Source organism: Eptatretus burgeri, chromosome 11, assembly GCF_056783735.1.
Source record: "Eptatretus burgeri isolate ZD-2024b chromosome 11, Ebu_testis_v1, whole genome shotgun sequence".
Taxonomy (NCBI): Eukaryota; Metazoa; Chordata; class Myxini; order Myxiniformes; family Myxinidae; genus Eptatretus; species Eptatretus burgeri.
The window spans coordinates 29991830-30013509 of record NC_140971.1 but is presented as its reverse complement, the minus strand read 5'-3'; the positions used below and the strand labels follow the sequence as shown (position 1 = coordinate 30013509).

Below are 21680 nucleotides of genomic sequence, written 5' to 3'. Positions count from 1 at the left end.
GGTTTTACCCCTGGTTTACCCATTGTCAATTACATCACACTCTCTAACACTTTACATAACATCCTTAAAAACAGTAATGTTCCTGTTTGGAATGATTTTCAATTTTGTTTGACTGCTAGGCAGGGAGACAGAGTACAAAAACTTATCTCACTCCTCTTCGCATAAGCAATCAGGACAAATTCAGAGCCAAAGTATGGGAAAACGTTAACTTGTTTTCCTATTCATGTTCTGATTCGTGTTCAAAACATAACATTCAATTTAAATAAGTTGTACCTCGATCAGAAACTGATGAGACAGGTCGGACGGACGGACGGACGAACTTGAACCAATTACATCATCCCACTTTTCGCTTCTTGTGCGTGGGGTAAAAATATGTGATGTAGGGTTCAAGTCAGTCAATAAAAACAAACAAACAAAACAATGGCTTCAAGGTACTACTACATCGATGAACAATTGTGTATGTGTCATCAGGGAATACCTTGAGAAACAGGTGAATTTTCATCAACCTCCTTGATCATGTTCATTGTTTTTCTCTAAAAGATTAAGACTCATGGAAGAGCAAAGTTGTGTTGACAATAAGCTCATGGGGCAACAATTGCGCACAACCATCAAGCGAATAAACAAATGGGAAAGGACGGGAGAAAGCTAGAGAGAGATGGATGTGAGAGTGATAGAGTGAGAGAGTGAGGGAGTGAGGGAGTGAGGAAGTGAGGGAGTGAGTGAGTGAGTGAGTGAGGGAGTGAGTGAGTGCGAGAGAGAGCGCAAGAGTGAGAGAGTGAGAGTGAGAGAGAGTGAGAAAGAGAGAGAGAGCGCAAGAGTGAGAGAGTGAGAGTGAGTGATAGAGTGAGAGAGTGAGAGAGTGAGTGTGAGAGAGAGAGAGTGAGAGAGAGTGAGAGAGAGTGAGAGTGAGAGAGTGAGAGAGAGTGAGAGCGAGAGAGAGTGAGAGAGAGAGTGAGAAAGAGAGAGAGCGCAAGAGTGAGAGAGTGAGAGTGAGTGATAGAGTGAGAGAGAGAGAGTGAGAGAGAGAGTGAGAGAGAGTGAGAGTGAGGGTGAGAGAGAGAGAGTGAGAAAGAGAGAGAGTGAGAGCGAGAGAGAGAGAGAGAGTGAGAGAGTGAGAGAGAGAGTGAGAGAGAGAGAGTGAGAGAGAGAGAGTGAGAGAGAGAGAGTGAGAGAGAGAGAGTGAGAGAGAGAGAGAGTGAGAGAGAGAGAGAGTGAGAGATAGAGTGAGAGAGAGATAGAGTGAGAGAGAGAGAGAGAGAGAGAGAGAGAGAGAGAGAGAGAGAGAGAGAGAGAGAGACAGACAGAGAGAGAGAGAGACAGTGAGAGAGAGACAGACAGTGAGAGAGAGAGAGAGACAGTGAGAGAGAGAGAGAGTGAGAGAGAGAGTGAGAGAGAGTGAGAGAGAGAGTGAGAGAGAGTGAGAGAGAGAGAGAGAGAGCGTGCTAGACAGTGAGAGAGAGTGAGAGAGAGAGTGAGATAGAGAGAGTGAGAGAGAGATAGAGTGAGAGCGAGAGAGAGAGGGAGAGAGAGAGTGAGAGAGAGTGAGAGAGAGTGAGAGAGAGTGAGAGAGAGTGAGAGAGAGTGAGAGAGATAAATTGAATTTGAAACCTCATTTATTACATTCAGGCACACACAGTATAATACATATTTACGATAATACAGAATTCAACAGAAAAACAACTCACAGTTTTAAGAAAATTATAAAGTAATTACAAGTTCTGAATTCTTCACAAAACACAAAACATTTGCGATGCACCATTTTCTCTCAAAAAGTTTAACATTTTGATTGCTCAAAAATAAATCAAATTCCAACCTTAGTTGTGTTGAGACAAAGCCTTTAAAAATAGAAATAACATCAGATCCATGACCATTGTCGATTTTAATCTTTCTGGATTTGTAGATTGCATATTTTGCAACAGCACCCAGAAATTTTTAAGAACACCCACATCTCTACAAATAGGTTTCAAGGGTACACCAAAAATAAACGTGCAAACTAAAGGAAAAGGATAATTGGTGAAAAGATGATCAAGTCGAAGAAAAAGAGGTTAGTCGACAACACTTCACATAAGCATGAAACGAGTCCTCCCTCTGATCACAGAAAGGACATATTTCTATCAGCGAATTATTAATATGGTGAACAAATATGTTGGAGGGGAGGGCCCAGTGTGCCAACCTCCACTGTATATCCGCTAATACACCATGTATGGGTAAGGTATACATATGAAGCCAAAGTGGAGTACAGGGTGAACCCAGCCCTAACTGCTCTGACCACAACGCTATTCGTGTTCTTCCAGAATGGGATACGTTTTCCTTTTGTTGAAGAAGATCACAAATTCCAGTCTCAGTTACAAGATGAAAGGTGGGAGGGGTGGTATGTTCAATCTCTGACTGAAAAGAAGAAGAAGAAAGGAGTACTTTAATCTTGGGAAAGCTAAACCGGAAATCCTCAATGATACCAACACCTTCCCAGCCAATATTTAACTGTTTAAACTTCCGGATAGCTATACGCACCACTTGATCCACAAGTCGGACAGATCGAGAACCAACTGCAGATGCTACCACACCAACAGGTTTTCACTTAACCTCAGATATGTCTCTCAAGTCACACACCTTGTTGATTCCTCCTTGGATAAATTTTTGAATCATGGCATGACTGTGAGGAATGCCAGGGAAAAATTATTGAAAAAAACAGGGTTCTTGAAGGAACATTCTGCAATTATATGCCTCAAGCAGCTGATGGACATCAAACTTTTTCCAAATGTCCAGTAAACTACGATAGAACTTAGAAAGAGAAACAAAATTGACATGCTCGAGATCCATCAAAAAAAGATGCCGATCATATCTGTTTACCAGCTTGTTGCAGGAGAAAAGATGCAAATGGTCACCAGGTTAGCTGTTCAGTGAATAGCAGTTTCTGCAGAGACTGCAATCAAAAGGCCACAATCCAACCAAAGATGTTAACACCTTGGCCACCTTCCTTCCAGGGATAGTACAGTATCTCGGGTTGTAGCCAATGGTATCCACTCCAAAATAAATTTACCAGCATTCGCTGAATAACCATAATTAGTTGATTTGATGGCTGCAGAACAGTAATTCTGTGCCACAATTTTGTTGCAATCAAATTATTTATGACAAGAGTACGACCTTTATATGAAAGGGACTTCAACAGTCCTTCCCATGTTTTCAGTCTGTACTTAATTTGTTCCAAAACTCCCTCCCAATTTTTCATCTCCATCTCATCATTACCAAGGTACACTCCAACATATTTAACTCCATCAATTCTCCAGACTAAGTTCTGTGGGAGTGATGGTGGTAATGCACAAGAGGTCACTTTTTCCGCACCATAATGCTGTACTTTTATTCCAATTTATCCCACCAGAGGAGGGCGCAGAGAAATTTCTCAGACAATGCTGTAAAGCAGAGACATCGTTTGTACTTTTTATTAAAACACAGACATCATCAGCATACTACGTCTGCACAAATTTTGCTCCTTCTATACGTCTCATTCCCTGAGGTATTTGCTGTCTCATGGATAGCAGAAGTGGCTTAAGGGCAATTATATATAAAAGACCAGAAAGAGGACAACCTTACCGGATTCCCTGTTGAAAAGGAAAGGGAGAACAAAACCTATTATTAACTTTCAACATACAATGGGTATTGGAATATAGGAGTTTTACACAAGAGAAGAAAGTTTCACCAAAACCCATTCCCTTCAAAACAGAAAAAAAAGTATTTGTGATCAACACGATCAAAAGCCTTAGCTTGATCAACAAACAGTAATCTAAAATCATCACACAGGTGCTTATTTCATGAAATAATATCTCTTACCAAAAACACATTGTCATGGATAGATCTTCCAGGCACACAATGGGTTTGGTCTGGATGTATAACAGAACTGATATCAGTTTTCATGCAATTTGCAAGTACTTTAGAGAGAATTTTATAATCAGCACACAGTTAAGATACCGGTCGCCAGTTCTCCACCAGTAGAGAGTTCCCAGATTTTGGCAGTAAACATACGACCGCTCTTCTGCAAGACATTAGAAGTTCTCCATCACGTATGCTTTCATCAAGAACGTCGAGTAAATCAGGTCCCACAATGTTCCAAAAAGTCTTATAGAATTCCCCTGGCAAGCCATCTATTCCAAAGGCTATTCCATCTTTGAGGCTCCTCACAGCTGCTTCGAGTTAATTTGCCGAAATTGGATAGTCAAGCACGCGTTGCTCATCCTCCTTGACATTCGGCAGCCCAGCAATTAATTCTTGCATCACCTCATTGTCCACGTTCTGGGGAGAATACAAGTTAGAATACAAATCCCTCAGTGTACGCCTGATCAGTTGCTGAGAGGTTACCAGGGACCCATTGGGAGTGAGTAAACTATGAATTTGTTGTGACCTTTTAAGAGAGGTCTCCAATTTAACGATGTCCTCGTTTGGCATATCCAATGTTGAATAGCTCATTCACATTCTTACCAAGGTACGCATTGCTTGTTGCCGTACCATCTCCTCTCGCAATGCATTCTTCGACCATATTAATTGGTCACGCGTGTCTTTCCCAACCTCATCGTCATTCTGTTCTGGGGATACTATTTCCCGTTTCAGCCGATCAATTGATATTGACTGCCTTTTGGTACTGTATAAACTGTATTGTTGGCCAAAAGTTTTTATTTGGGTTTTTGCGAAATACCACCACAACCAGAGACTATCAAAATCAGATCGAGAAGACCGAATTTTCTCCCACACGACTCGAAAGGCACCATTGAAACCCTTGTCTTGTAAGAGACCAAGAAGCACTTCTACAGGGTGGAAAGAGTAATTTAAAAGACATTGAGATTAGACTGTGATCAGTAAACCCAGTCAGCACAATTTGAGTCGAAGACACAACATTTGCCATTAGCTTATTTACATCAAACCTATCAAGCCTTGCCATCGACATAATACCATCATTACATCTGCACCATGTGTAACAATGCAAGAGTGGGTGTTGCGACCTTCACACATCCTTAAACCGGTAATTTTTGATGGTGTCTTCCAACACTTTCGTGGAGGCAGCATGCGGTTCATGGCTATTCCTATCAATTGAAGGACAAATTGTACAGTTACAATCTCCCGCAATACAAATAAAAGCAGTTGCATCCAAAGTTTTAACAGAGTCCCGTAATGTGAAAAAGAAGATGTTCCTCTCCATGGGGTCACTGGGTGCATATACATTTAGGATAACAATCTTTTGAGTGTTGTAAATAAATTCTACTGATATCAGATGCCCTTTACGGATTTATTTGAAGGAAACCTGGTGAGCGCACAACCTTTGACTTCGGCAGATGGCAACGTCGGCTCGAGGTGGAGGGAAACCGCTTAACCACCACCGCTCCTTGAATAGTTTCGCCCAATCAGCTACCTGTGTATTCATAGCATGGGTTTCTTGTAATAAAATAATATCAGCTTTTGCTTTCTTTATTGCTTGAAGGGTTTGTGCTTTTCGTAAGGTGAAACGACCTCCATTTATATTCAGAGATATAATATTCAAATCCATTATATTGATTGTTTTGTGGAATTAAGTCACTTTCCTCATTCAATTCCTTGCTCGCCTTTGTAACAGCTTTCCTTAAGCGCTGAAATTCAGGTTCCTTAAGGTCCTTCCCTTGCAGCAAAGGCTTTGCAGCGGAAATGAAGGCCAGAATATCGGGGAAATGATCTTTGATTCGCACGTTAAGTTGTCTAAAGGTTTCTTTCAAAAACCTAACAATGTTTCCTTTTCCTTTAACCATTACAGAATGTTCCTCTTCCTTTTCAGGTACATTCAAAGCTTCCCGCACAGAGGAAGAAGGTCATCAGCCATTACAATTGGTTCATCGTGGTCACTTGATTGTGCTTCAGCAGCTAGCTTTGCTCCTGTGCTACCTGCTCCATCACCGTCTACCTTAGGCTCCTCATCCTCATTCTCCTCAAGCGGGAGGGTGGAGACTTGCCATTAATATCACCATCAATGATTAATTTGCCTTTGCAGAATTGATCTCTGCTTACAGCAATCTCTTTGTTAGCATTGTGAGCAGGTGGCATGATCTCAGCCCTATTCTCACCATTTTGCTCACTATCAACATCATTGGGAGTATTTTCCACTTAAACCACTAACACATTGCTGCCATTATCCTCCTTTTCAGTATTTAAAAAGGACCTTTTCAAAGGCTTCCGTAAACCTATGTCCACAATCATTCCCTCTGCAGGCTGCGACTCCTCTTCTGTGTCGTTTACACAACCCACAGGTACATCGGCTGACTCATCATTGACAGCCATACTTGTTATCCCATTGTTTATACTGTACACATGAAGTTCATCAGCACCCTTCTTGACTGTACCCTGCCGTTGCGGCACAGACGCCTGCTCTGCACGTGAATCATTTTCAATGTTCTCTGTGACGTTCACAGGAGGGCCTGCTATGGTTACCGTAGCACATGTTTTCCTCACATTAGGACAATATTGCCTGGTGCAGCCGTACGCTCCGCACTCAAAAACCCTATGCTCACGTTTTTCTGTTTAAAACAGGAGAGAGACATTTAACTGCACCAACCATCTTTTAAAACAACATAGCAAAACCGGCTAAACATTTCGATGTGTTTAAGCTTTCCATCGATGGTGCGCATGGAAGATTTAATGATTCTCGACACCACAGTACCGTACTGACCGACTTTTTGAAGAACTTCTTGTTCAAACAGCGTCAGTAAAAAGTTGAACAAAATCTTTAATGCCGGAGTGTCCCACGATGAAAACGGGAACATATACTGTTCATCACCCAGAACGAGACCATTCTGCACAACAACGTATGCAAGGTGGACTTTCGAGGCGAAAACAGCGATCTTGTGGTTCTTTCGGGACGCCGCCCGAATGTTCTCATAACGGATCAGTTCGCCAATCGCGAGGAGAGCTTCCTCCAGCAAAACGCCTTCCGGCGTTTAGTGCGGAAAAATCAACACCTTGTTAGTGAAGTATTGATATTGTTGGTGTCCCCCTGCTTCTCTCTCTACTGTTCCTTTTGTCATGTTGCATCCTGATCCATTCAGTGTTTTGGAAGGGAAGTAATATATTGTTACGGATTCCAGAATCCGGTCTGATGAATGCATCCACACATCCAGGTCCTGAGACAGTTATTTCCTTAAATGCATGTTCAGATTCGCCCCATCCCCATGTCTAACATGATTTTAAATGTGATGCGTTGAGAAGGGTGAAGGATAGATCCCATCTCTTATGGGAAGCTTTTTTTTTTCTTTATGACAGACACGTTTACACACATTTCTTTCGCGAGCACTGACGCCCACATTTTTTTGGAGTGCACGGGATGTCATGGTAACTGTGCGCAAGTGAGGAAGGGTGAGCTTTGGGGGACTCTGCACCCGCCGAGATGGGCCACAGATATAAAACGAATTGGAGGTCCGTTCTGGGGAGGAGAAGAAAGCGAGAGAGGAAGCACATGAGAAGTAAGCGAGAGAGGAAGTGCACAAGAAGCGAGCAAGAAGCGGGTGTCTGGGAAGAGATGAGGGAAGAAGTGAGTGTGGAAGCGCACGGCGGAAGAAGCGAGCCAGAGAGGAAGCGTGCAAGCGAGGAAGCGTGCGAGCCCGCAAGTGAGCAAGCAAGCGTGTGGTGGATGTGTGGGTGTGAGCAGCACGACAAAGAGGGAGGCACGGGTCGGTCAACAACGAGTGAGGCGTGGGTCAGTCACCGACGGACCATGTGTGTCACTGGACGTCGCCAGTTTCGTGAAGTGTGAGGAGCTTCCCGTGTCGCAGCACCAGGGTCTAAACCCGCAACAGACGATCTCGGTGCCGTCCCAGACATCGACTGGTGTTCAAGGCTGTTCGCGAGAGGGTGCACGGCAAGACTGGTTGCCGGCGACGGACGTGACACGCACGCACACATTTCAGGACGTTTTCACTTCATGGACAACTACTCTCTGGTGAGTGAGAGGACTCTTCTCCTCCACCGCCCCCCCCCCCCCCGAACGATCTGCTGGGTACCCTTGTCTGTGTTTAGCTGTAAGTAAGTTAACCTCCGATAAGCATCTGCTATCTGTCTCTTTCCTGGCATTTTGATTGATTTTGCCTGAGTAATTATTCGTTTCAGTTGCTTGAAACTTATTCATTTATTTACCTCAGAAAATAAAAAGTTCTTTTTATTTATTTATTATCTTGCCAAAACGAAGTTTTTGCAAGATATGTTAGTCAGCTTGTATGTTTTGTTTTTTTTGTCTCTAATCACGTATAAAAAATTCTGCAGAGCACAGTTATCATTGGAAATTTTTGTAACAACGCATATCAGAGGGCTATAGAGGTCCCTTTCAACGCACAAAATTTTGAAGGTCAAGGTCAAAGGTCAAGGTCACTTTGTCACGAAACCCTTATTTTTTGAGTAATTTTTATCGGATCGTCTTCAAACTTCATGGGAATATAGTTCATGGTCTGGTGCTCAGCTGATTAATTTTTGGTGGCAATTGGCCTTGACCTTCATGGTTAGCGCCGAAGGTCAAACATATTTGACCCCAAGGTCAAATTTTCAAGTTTTAGGAACCATATCGTGTAGTACCTCAAATTGAACATCTCAATGAGTGCTTTCTAGATATGTCAAGCTTGAGACATTATGACGTCATTTGGTGACGTTATGAGGCAAACGCATATTTTTCATGGTTACTCTGTAGAACGATTCTCATCGGAATCTCTCGTAGGCAGATATTCCTCAAGGAGTCGCTCCTGGTGAAAAGCAGCTATGTTCACCTCAGTGTGACCTCAAAGAAGTCACACATGGTCACCTTTTGGCAAGATACGGGTCACCTGCGGGTGACATTGGTTTATTTTATTATTAATCAATCATTTGTCGATTTCCAACCTGTCCATGTTTGTCCTTTCCTTCCATTGGTCTAGCATTGTCCAAACCGAGATAGACTGGGAGGTAATTACCACAGATTTCACCAAAAATAGTCGGTACGCACCAGCGGTTAAAACGCTCGGCCGCAATAATTAAAATCTAATCAGATAATATTGGTGCGTTACCGAGGGCACGCTCCCCGCTGAGGTAACCACGTGACCTCCAGTTAAACGGACTAATTAGATGGTGGACAATGGAACTCGTGGTTGACTGGGTGGCGTTCGTGGTTTTAAAACAACTCACCGTACCGCAACGTTAATTGTGAGCGGTGGCTCAAGGTCCGCTCTTCCGAAGATAACCGGGGATTAATCCCCCTGAGTGACAAGCTGGTCTCTCGGAACCCGTGGCCGCAACAATATTATATATTGCAAACCATGGTGGCTGTCCGTGTGTCCGTCTGTCTCCCATCTACGGCGGCCGCTTAATGTGCTGCGATTGAAAAGCTCAACATTCATTTTCAAAATTATGGCAGAACAGGCATGAATAAAGTTGATGCAAAATTTTATTTTGCAAGCAGAATATTTTGCCCTCTTTTTAGACAAATTGAACCTCCGCCAACCTTCGCTACTCAATGTTGCACCACAATCTTGTGATGGGTGGTATTAGGAGCCCAGAGCTTTGGCTTTGAGTGAAACCAACAGTGAAACACAGTTAACCTTTTAAAAGTCCATGAAATATTATTTAAATTAATAGATTAACATAAGCTTTTCCAATCATTGGAAACAGATGCTTTTGCTTGCTTTTTCCATCACAGGGGACATGGATATTTCCTCATGATATATATATATATATATATATATATATATATATATATATATATATATATATATATATATATATATTGTTATGGTTGTGGGAGTAGATGAAAGAATCTAATGGGGAATATAGCATTGTGTGGAGTTGCTTGGTCTGTGGACGTGTAGGAGGCATCTCAATGTAACCAAGTTAGGGAACCTGTGAGCTTAAGTGTTACGTATCACCACACGAGGGGTGGTGCAGTGGTAATTAGCTTTGGGAGTAAGAATAACTTCCCCAGTATGTGATTGCCCTCTGTGAATTTTCCCGATGTTTTTATCTTTCCAGATCAGCAATAAAGGTGGGGAATGCACCCCTGAAAGCACAGGAAACGGGCAGGAAGCTGTTTCCACAGGAAACCACAAGAAATGGCCAGTGCGGAAAAATCAACACCTTGTCACTGAAGTATTGATTTCACTCCTCCAAGATGGCAGCTGTCATGAACCGGAAGTGACTGAAAGTTGCGTCCCATCCCCATGTCTAACATGATTTTAGTTGTGACTGAAAGTTGCGACTGTATATCAACCACTCCCGACATAGTTTTCATCCATAATATAATGCGAAGTGTGGCGTCTGTCTGTGCTGTCTCCCATTTCCAGCAGCCATTACGCTTGAAAGGCCCTGCATGCTGGCAAAGCTCAACATTTAATCAGAAGAAATGCATGATACCAAATGAGATATATTTTAAATGTATAAATACAACATGGAATCAGTGTGACCACTCCTTGGCTTTTTTCACAAGATCTTGGCTATTCGTTGTTCACCTTGGCGTCTTGGTTTTCTATAGGTTTTATTGGCGTATAGGATTTCTATTATCATCGCTTTACCGAAACTTTGTGAATTATTGGCTTTTTTCATTGGCTCACCTTGGCATTTATGAAAACGAGGAGTGGTCACACTGCATGGAATCGCTGTTTGTTTATTAACAGTGCATTAAGATAACCTGGGCTGAAAGGATGGCCTCGAGGAATGCTGAGGGGGATCGGGAGGAGGAGATTCAGGGGGGTGGAGATAGAGGAGAGGAGCGGAAAGGGAGAAGTATTTTGTGGATTAATGGGAAGAAGACACGGCTGCCATTGACATCAAAGACTGCCATTGATGAAGTAGACAAAGGTTTACAAGTTAAGACACGCCACCTCAGGACAATAGATGGCGTGACGTCAGAAGCGAGCTGACCAGGAGAAGCCCTGCCTTCCTGGGTTTCCTGGGAGCGGGCTACGCCCAGGAGGCAGAAGATAAAATAAGACGGAGAGAAGTGGAGTGAAGAAAGGGAGCTTGCACATTTTGAGAGGATTATCGTGGCAAATTTTGAGAAGCGAAAGAAAGGGAGCACACAGGAGAGGTTGCGCATTTTTAGGAGGAAGAAGGAATTGGCTTGGCATTCTGGGATAGCAGTGATCAGAGTGGAGGCACAAGGTGTATTGTTTGGAGAGGCGAGAGTGGAGATTGAGCACACACCGAAGAAGACGACATGGCCATTGAATCCGTGTTGAGGCGGTTTGGCTCGTGTGGCGAAGTAAGACGCCGGCCTTTTGCTTCTGGTTGAGTCGATGAAGACGAGTGGAGCACCCAAAGCTGTTACAATGGCGTTTTGAGCCTTTATGTTGCTCACGGATTGCCTGGTGTGTGTTCATCCCGCTACGAGAGAAACGCCTCAATTCCAGTTCCACAAAGGTCAGCTCTGGGCCAAGCTAAGTAAAGCAATAGTTTGCAAGGAGGGTTTTTGTTTTTATTTTGTGTGAGGCCACGACTGTATGATTTATATATTTCATTCCCTTTTGAATTATTGATCTTTGTAAATATTTGTTTTATGTTCATGAAATGTGGTCATTTTGAAGAAACTGTATTCGTGTAATTGCAGTTGGTTCGAGGATAAATCCCCTGTGCATCCAGTTCATTCCCCGTACTCCTCCGCCTGTCCGCCATGCCTTTCGAGCATGTGATAAAATCTCCGAGGATCAACGTGTCCACCTCTTCTTAATATGGTACCGCTTGGCCGTCCCGGGGGCTGTCGGTGTGAAACTTGGCCGACCACCCCCGTGACTAAATATATATATATATATATATATATATATATATATATATACATATACATATACATATATATACACATACATGTTTACTCCCGTATTATATATATATATATATATATATATATATATATATATATATATATATATATATATATATATATATATATATATATATATATATATATCTTCTTCTTCTTTCGGCTGCTCCCGTTCGGGGTCGCCACAGCGGATCATCCGTATGATCCGCATAGTGATTTGGCACATGTTTTACGCCGGATGCCCTTCCTGACGCAACCCTGGTCGCCTCTTACGACACAGGGATATGGTACACCTATTTTAACCGGGGTGTACACCGACCCAGTATACTGGTACTCACTTCGCCGACCTCTGAAGGATGACAGGCTGAGTCAACCCCCTGGTGTATTAATTCAGTGGCCCAACGGGGATTGAACTCACGACCTTTTGGATCCCAAGCCGCTGCCCTAACCACTGCGCCAACACCAGGCTTCATATATATATATATATATATATATATATATATATAAATATAAATATATATATATATATATATATATATATATATATATATATATATATATATATATATATATATATATATATATATATTTATATTTACATTTTGGCACGCCCCTTTTTATATTCCACCGTCAGATTTTTGTAACTGCATGAAATGAAACAAGCTTTGACATCTATAGTAATGATATTATTGTCTTCCTTAAGAGGCCCCTCAAAGTTCGTTTTGATGATTATGGTAGTTAAACAGATCATGTTCTCCATTTGCAAAATGGGAGGAATTATTGCACAAAAAAGAAATAAAAATGTTTCCCATTTTTTAGAGGACCACGAAGATGAGTTTGTAAAACCTTTTGTAGAGTACGTTATTATTAATCACTCTACGCCATAGTAAATTGCTCATGTTATTGAGCTGTCAATAAGCTATCAATCATAGACATCTAATAAACTCACTTGAGTATTCATATCTCCATTTCAATGCGTAATATCAAGCCGTACCTTCATGATGACCTAATAAAACCGGTCTCGATGTCCGTCCGTCCGTATATCTGTTCATAATCAAACCGATCGTGATGCATTTTCAGGCTTTCCGAGAGCTTTGGAGAGATTACCTTCACTCCCGCACGTTTTTATTATTCCAACTGCACTTCATTAGAACATAGATCGTGGATGGATGCAAAGATCCCAGGAGAACAACTATAGCTGTACAGAACAATTCATATTATCGATGGATAAAAATGATATTTAATTGATACGAGCAGTAAAGCCCGGCGTTGCTCGGGATAGCAATAAAGCCCGGCGTTGCCCGGGCTTTCTTGCAAATTTCCTGAATAGCTGTTAGGGTTAGGGTTAGGGTTAGCTGTTCGGGTTAGGGTTGGGGTTAGCTACCCTAACCCTAACCCTGACAGCTAACCCTAACCCTAACAGCTTGGCGTTGCGGAGGTAAACGGCGCCCGGGGCAAAGTGGAAATTTGCGTCCCCCGTAGGCCTTAAACTTGAGTGGATTTGAATGGAAAATCCCATAAGGGATATCGATTTATCGATTTTTTCGAATATCGGAAGTGTTATGGAAAAAATTTATAGCCAACGACCAACGACCTAACGACGACCAAAAGCCATAATCGTACCGAATTTTAATGGAATCGGTTGGCGTTTGTGGAAATGCATAACGACCATACACACACACATTCTCAGTTTTATAGATATAGATTATAATAAATTGTTTAGTTAAAATATCTTCAAATGTTGTGAGTTTTTAGTTTGTTGTGAAATATTAGGTCCTCGGGTCTCCGCATAGTGGCGTACAGGCTTAAGTCGTACTTCTGTTTACTACCATAGAAAATCACAGAACCATCCAATCGACATGCTGTTACAGTTTCAGAATCAGCTAAAATCTACAAGATATGAATATGTACACGAAACTGATCCGACCTTTTGGATCACTTTAAAGTAGGGTGCCCTGTAATTTTTATGCGCTCTATGGATCCTCCAGAACTCACGAATGGTACACGTTGTGTAGTCACTAAACTACGTGGTCATGTCATCGAAGTGGAGCGACTGTGGGACAATCGAAGGGGAAAACCTGAATGATAATCAATGGATAAAAATGATATTGTTGCGGTATTCGCGCCCGCCGGCGTGCTGACGGCCACGTAACGCGAATCGCGGCACGTCGCCCACCGGACGGACAATCCAGTCGTGACCCTCTCGGACTAACGCCGGGAACCAGTCACGGGTGGACCTTTCGGTCTCACCGCGATCGAGCCAATCAGCCCCCGCGTGGGATAGGGTTGCTCGCCAAATTCGAACTACCTAAGTACCCACGCGGAGGGTAGACCGGGCGATCGCACCTCGCCGCAGGTCGACTTTGGACACGGGCCACATAAGGGACCCGTTCCGTACTTATCAGAATAACCGAGCGGTGTTATCGTCGACCTCGACGGTTCGATTAATTATCGGGCGTATTCAGCCCACTACCAACCCTTTACGTGAAGCAAGATGAGGGTTCAATGGGGGAAAAGACGTAGCGAAGCGGGAGAACAGTTCAACAATAAAGCACATTTATTCGCGGCACACGGGAAGCACACAAATACAATTCCACCAAATGCACACAAAAAAAAGAAAACACAATTCCATTTACACAAAAAGCAAATATAAAAGCGAAAACAATGCAGAGCTAATACCGACTACCGAGCACACGGCAACACTTATACAATTCTACTTCACAGACGGCGCCGACAACACATACCCAAAACCAAGGAAAAGAAATACCCTCAAGAATGAGGCGGGCCTGAGGCCGAGACCGGGTCGCGCCTACCCGTCTGGTGATGAGACGCGGAGCGGCGATGGCGCCGCAACCCGCGGGCCTCGTGGACAGTGTCTGGTAGGGGGTGGGAACGGGGCCCCCTTGGTCGCACTATCTCAGCGCGGGGGGAAACAGGAGGGGGGTTGCTGATGCTCGGGGTATAGAGGAACTTTATTATCCCTGGTGTGCGTCTCCACCTCGGCCAGGGTCGCGCTGCCGGCCTCCTCGGGCGTGCAGCTCCTGGCACCGACGCGAGCACCCCCTCGTCTGCCTTCGCCGCTGCCGCCTCTCCGCCTCTGGACTCTCCACCCTGGACTCTTCTTTGGGCTCTCCTCGTTCGACTCTCTTCAGCTTCTCCAGCTACTGCAGGCTTCGGGCTCCAGACTTCCACACTGCTCTGACTGACGAACACGGTCCTTTTATCCCCCCGTAGCTTCGCCTTTGACCCCCTCCCTTCGACCTTTCACCTCGCTCCCCATTGGCCCGAGAAAAGTGGGCGTGAAGGCTTTTGATCCACAAATTTGCATATATCGATCGTTCTGGAGGCGGGGCCAAATCGCCCCTCGCTCACCGATTGGACGGCAAAAAGTGGGCGTGTGTCGTTTTTGATCCGTTTTGAAGCACAAAATCCGTGATTTTGTACACGCTGTTCAACGTGCGCCCTGCACGAGTCCAACACCGGTACCCACAGCGGGGCAAGAACGGTGGCGATGCTACGGTTGCGAGGTGTGACGTGAAGGTCGTGGCGGTTGTGGTGAAGCGGCGTTGTGGTTGGTGGTTGATGTTGTGGTTGTGGTGGTAATCATTGCGGGTGGTCCAAAATAAAGATAGTAAAAGAAAAACGGCTATCCTGAAGAGTCGCAGCTCGCATAAATGACATGTATTCCCACTAGACAACGGGTTTGGGCCTAACTACACATGCACTTACCGAGATACCTCACCTAAGGGACCTGAATGGTGGTTTGCGAATTTGGTAACCACAACACTACCCCCTTCCCTTTTTACAGACTCGTCCCGAGTCGTCAAATTTTCGTGTGCCATCATGTGTAGTTTTCCCCTAGTACATTTTACCTACGGATCCCTGAGTGCGACATTCATGGTATTCGTGTCCCCAAAATAAATAACCTGAGGGCTGCGTAACTATCTAAACAAACTCACTCACACGGACGACTTAAATAAAATTGCCGGCGCTAAGACATACATGCCGGGGGCGCACTCATATGTACAGTACATCTTAACCTTAACTTACAAATTTTACACTAAACCATGGCCCAGGATCAATGAACTCTGCAAAAGAAAGCAGTTAGCAGGGAGCCAGGCTGCCCGCATGCAGTCTCTGGCTCAAAACAATGCAGGTGACAGGGAACGTGGCTGGCTGCTCACACGCAGTCCAAGGCCTTCCCTTTTGAACTGAACTCAGTGAACCACAACGGTGCTTGGGCTGCACAAACGCAGTCTCCGTGCCAGCTCAAGTGGCACACGCAATGAGCACAACGAATGGATGCATGAACGGTTTGAACTGAATGCAGTGAACCACAACGGTGCATGGGCTGCACAAACGCAGTCTCCGTGCCAGCTCAAGTGGCACACGCAATGAGCACAACGAATGGATGCATGGACACAAACACGGTGCACGGGCCGCCACTGCAGGCCCGTGTTGTAGCTGCCAACAGGGCAGTTCTTGCAGCTTGCAAACTGTTGCCTTGCGGATCCTGGCGCACATGGAAATGAACAGGGGGGGGGGGCAAAGCAAAAATTGAACGGGGCTGGTGAACATGGGCAGTGGGCATGGCATGGCAAAGGTGGCAGGCAAACAGCCCGCAGAAGAAGGCCGCTGCAGGCAAACATAGCGGGCAGATGAACTGGCCGGCACAGGCCTTGAAGTACCACAGCTGCAGATGAAGTGGCCGGCACAGGCCTTGAAGCAAAACACGGCCAGCCGATGGCACAGGCCTTGCAGCAAAACAACAGCTGCCGATGAAGTTGGCCGGCCTCCGCCTCGAAGAAAAACACGGCCAGCCGATGGAGTTGGCTAGCCTTTGCCGTTCAGTGGAGGTTGGTGGAGGGAGTGCGGTGGTGCTGGCCACTTGGAAGGCGGGCTCGGACCTACCTACCTGTCTCCCTCCCACCTATCGCCTTTGCCTGTCACTGTACATACCCACTCCCTTAATTTGTCAAACCCCAATTTAGCCCCAACTTATTTTTTTGTTGTTTTTATTTTTACTTCCCCACTATAAATCGTCCCCTAACCCCCTTTATCGTCTTTGTTCGGCTAACCTATCCTGTCACCTAGCCTACTCCCAACCCCTACGTTCCCTTCCCGGAGGGGAATAAGGGAGAGCTAACGTCCTGTGCCGAGGCCCAACGAAGCCTCAGAATGGCCTCCCCAGAGTTCGGCGATCTAACCCAAAGTGGGTCCAGCGGCCCACAACGAGAGCGAGGGGATGGATGGTGCGGAGGGGTACATCTCCTAATCTACCCTATCCATTTAACAGTTAAACTACCCCGAGGCTTTCAACAAGCGCCTCTCGCTTAAACTATTGGTTCTAACAACCCAGATTCCCGTCGCCTGTGTTGGTGTCCTCACAATTTCGGGCCTCGCCCCCCAATTTTCTCTCCGTGCCCTCACACGGTCTCCTGGCTGGGACACGTGGCTCCCTTTGGCAGGCACGACCCTCTGCCGATTCTCCCGCTATGGCACCCCCGGGCACTACACTGCCTCCGAGCCTACCAGCTCCCTAACACCGGGGAGTGCCCCCCATGGCACCTCCCCTGAAACGCACACGTGGCAGGCCGGCCTCCCGGGCCCCTTTCCGAGGGTCACCCGTGCCCACAACACTGCCCACGCGGCTAATGGCGCCCGGGCCCCGCACCAAGCAGGCGCACCCGTGCCCACTACTCTATCCCGGCCCCCCATGGGCCCATGGCCTACCGCGGCCGACTAGCCTGGTGCCCGGGGTACCCACTCAGCGATACTCACCTTTCGCAGCCACGCTCCCAACCCGTCAACAGGGCTCCTGCACCCCTCCAAACGGGTCTCGAGCCTACTTTCCCACCAACAACAAAACGACCTCCATATTTCAATTTAACTAACCCAGCTAACTCACTCTACACTGACCCCGGGGTCCCTTGGGCGGGAGTCACTCCTCCCCCCAATCACTCATCGCACCATGCATTCCCCATTCGCTCCACACACACAGACCCGCTGGCCTCACTCACTCACCAAGCACATGCTTCCACTTCACTCACCAACTCTTCAACACACACACCACTGAACTCTGCCATCCTTCTAACTACATCCCCTAACTAACTCGTGCTCCCACGTCATCCCTTAAACTACAGCACGTTCCATTTAACCTACGTAGCTAAACTACGTCCCCACTACACATCCAAAGTCTGTCTCTGTCTCCAAAATAAATCATTTTATTTCCCAACCTAAATCTGGCTACAATCCCTCTAACTAATCCATTCCACGGACTCCATGAGGACTTACCCCTGCCCCATGAAGTCTGTCTAACTAAGCTAACCCTTCCCCCTAACTAGTTTCCATCCTGTGCCCAGGGTAAGGGGGTCTTTCACCCCTTGCCCAGGAATCCTGTACACCCGAAAGTGAGGCTTGCTTTTTTTTTTTTTTTTCTTTACATGCGCAGCACCTGCGCGGCAACTCAGAGCTCGCGCACTTTGCACCTGCCCGTGACGTCATGCAGCTGCACGTGTACCTCGTCCCTCCTTGGACGGTACCATCCGGCCGGGATACCCCTCCTGCCGGATTCCAACCCCACGTGCAGCCATGACGTCACCGTGCGCAGAAAAAAACACAAGCCCCACGTCTCGAGGGGTTCCCCACGCGAACACATGTGCTTTGCCCGTTGGAGCTTAACACACACGATCGCGTGGAGAACCCATCCGGTCCAAATCCGAAATCCTGCCTAAACTTTGTCCGTCCGCGGGATCGGCAAATCCACCGCTGGCGTTTCCGGACCGGGACTTCACTCTCGCAAGCGAGCACGTGGTGGTCTCGTGCGTTGCACAGCACGAACCTCGTGCTCACTGCTGGGTGAACCCGGCACGGTCCCCGAAACAGCTACAGCCGCTACACGGCTTTCTTTCCTGTCATGTCGCCGTCGTCGCCTCCATTCAACCCACGCACACCTGCGTGTTACGACGCACACAGTCCACTCCATCACATTCACACCGGGAGACGCGGCTGCGTGCTCCCGCATGCCGACCGACATCTCCCTCACATACCGCTCTCTCACACACACGGTCTCCCTTGCACACAGCGACCTTGCACACGGCCGTTCACTCACGCGTGCCTCACTCGCACACCGTGCCTCATCCACACACGCGGGGGCACTCACCCGCGGTACCTCACTCATACACACGGCGACACTCACACACGCGGTCTCTTCCACACACGGTGCCTCACCCACACACGCGGGGGCACTAACCCGCGGTGCCTCACTCACACTCCGTGCCTCATCCACACACGGCGTGCTGGGAAGCACGTACCCTGGCACCATCGCCACCACACCACTCACACGTGGTGCCTCACTCATACTGGCCGTTTCACTCACACACACGGCCTCACTCACACACATGGCGACACTCACACACGGTGCCTCATCCACACACGGCGTGCTGGGAAGCACGCACTCCGGCACAATCGCCACCACACCACTCACACACGGGGTCGCTTCCACACACGGGGACGCACTCACACCTTGCACCACACACACAGGGACAACCACACTGGGGATTCGTGTCCCTACAAGGGTCTCCGGGGCCTCTATACCCCCCAAGCTCTCCGTGCACCCGTTCACAGCACTCGTCCCCTCAACCTCGCAAAGCACGACCGAACTCACCTGGTCGTGACTCACCTCAAGGGGGCATACTCCCTCCCCTCGTTCCTGGAGGAGGCCATCCAGGTGCTCGCACCGGGTCTCAACCCAGTCCGCCAGCTCACCCCCATTATCCTCCACTACCTCTGTGTGTGTGTGTGCGTCACTTACCCCGTCTTCCTCGTGTAGTCTTTCCTCTATTTTTTCTATCTCCCGTGTCTCTGCCAACTCTTCACCCTTTACCTCCCTTGTCTCCACCATTATTATTTCCTTTGTCACGGCCTTCATGCCCGCCTGCAGGCTTCGGCCCATGTTCTGCGTCTCACCCCGGAACTTTTTCATTTCCTCCTTCATGTTTGTTTCCATTCCGTTTATTTGCTTGTTCATTTCGTTTTTCATTTCATTTGTATTTGTATCCATCTTTTCGTTCATTTGTTTGTTCATGCCTTTCATTTCGTTTTTCATTTCATTTGTCATTGCCGCATTCATTTGTGCCAGCATGGTGAATAGCTGGGCCATGTCGGATGCACTCAAGTGAGCCGTTTCGGCAGGGGTTGGGGAAGGGTCTTGGTGGAGAGGGGGAGGGGAGGTGTCATACACCGCGGCCGCTGCCGCACCCATTTCGGGCTCTGGGTTCAGTTGGACGAGTTCGTTTTCCTGTACAACCAACATTTCCTGCACGGGGATTTCATCCTGAGCCATGGATTCTGCACATTCTACATCCATTTCTAATACCCCCGGCTCCCGCTCGCCTTGAGACGCCATCTTGCTTCTCGTGAAGGGTTAATTTGCTCGCTCGTAATTTGGAGGGAATCGGGGGTCGCTTCTCTCACCCCTGGACCGATTCCCGTGAATTTAGCCGGAGACAGGAGAGCCTGTTTTCCTGTTCTCCGATACCAGTGCCGCGAGGAGGGCGATGAATTTGTATCGCACGACCTGACACCAGTGTTGCGGTATTCGCGCCCGCCGGCGTGCTGACGGCCACGTAACTCGAATCGCGGCACGTCGCCCACCGGACGGACAATCCAGTCGTGACCCTCTCGGACTAACGCCGGGAACCAGTCACGGGTGGACCTTTCGGTCTCACCGCGATCGAGCCAATCAGCCCCCGCGTGGGATAGGGTTGCTCGCCGAATTCGACCTACCTAAGTACCCACGCGGAGGGTAGACCGGGCGATCGCACCTCGCCGCAGGTCGACTTTGGACACGGGCCACTTAAGCGACCCGTTCCGTACTTATCAGAATAACCGAGCGGTGTTATCGTCGACCTCGACGGTTCGATTAATTATCGGGCGTATTCAGCCCACTACCAACCCTTTACGTGAAGCAAGATGAGGGTTCAATGGGGGAAAAGACGAAGCGAAGCGGGAGAACAGTTCAACAATAAAGCACATTTATTCGCGGCACACGGGAAGCACACAAATACAATTCCACCAAATGCACACAGAAAAAACACAATTCCATTTACACAAAAAGCAAATATAAAAGCGAAAACAATGCAGAGCTAATACCGACTACCGAGCACACGGCAACACTTATACAATTCTACTTCACAGACGGCGCCGACAACACATACCCAAAACCAAGGAAAAGAAATACCCTCAAGAATGAGGCGGGCCTGAGGCCGAGACCGGGTCGCGCCTACCCGTCTGGTGATGAGACGCGGAGCGGCGATGGCGCCGCAACCCGCGGGCCTCGTGGACGGTGTCTGGTAGGGGGTGGGAACGGGGCCCCCTTGGTCGCACTATCTCAGCGCGGGGGGAAACAGGAGGGGGGTTGCTGATGCTCGGGGTATAGAGGAACTTTATTATCCCTGGTGTGCGTCTCCACCTCGGCCAGGTCGCGCTGCCGGCCTCCCTCGGGTGTGCAGCTCCTGGCACCGACGCGAGCACCCCCTCGTCTGCCTTCGCCGCTGCCGCCTCTCCGCCTCTGGACTCTCCACCCTGGACTCTTCTTTGGGCTCTCCTCGTTCGACTCTCTTCAGCTTCTCCAGCTACTGCAGGCTTCGGGATCCAGACTTCCACACTGCTCTGACTGACGAACACCGTCCTTTTATCCCCCCGTAGCTTCGCCTTTGACCCCCTCCCTTCGACCTTTCACCTCGCTCCCCATTGGCCCGAGAAAAAGTGGGCGTGAAGGCTTTTTGATCCACAAATTTGCATATATCGATCGTTCTGGAGGCGGGGCCAAATCGCCCCTCGCTCACCAAAAGTGCTCACCTCGCAAAAAGTGGGCGTGTGTCGTTTTTGATCCGTTTTT

The 21680-nt window shown here is 47.3% G+C and overlaps 1 long non-coding RNA gene across 2 annotated transcripts in view; it reads right to left on the bottom strand.

The window, feature by feature from the left end:
* Positions 1-1615: 1615 nt before the first annotated feature.
* LOC147016762 (uncharacterized) overlaps positions 1616-21680 on the bottom strand; it is a 25745-nt gene continuing 5680 nt past the window's right edge. The window contains exon 3 of one of the 2 annotated variants that reach the window (XR_015049165.1): positions 1616-4287. This is a non-coding gene — a long non-coding RNA (uncharacterized LOC147016762). The remainder of the gene's footprint in view (positions 4288-21680) is intronic. The other variant, XR_015049166.1, reaches the window with a different exon arrangement.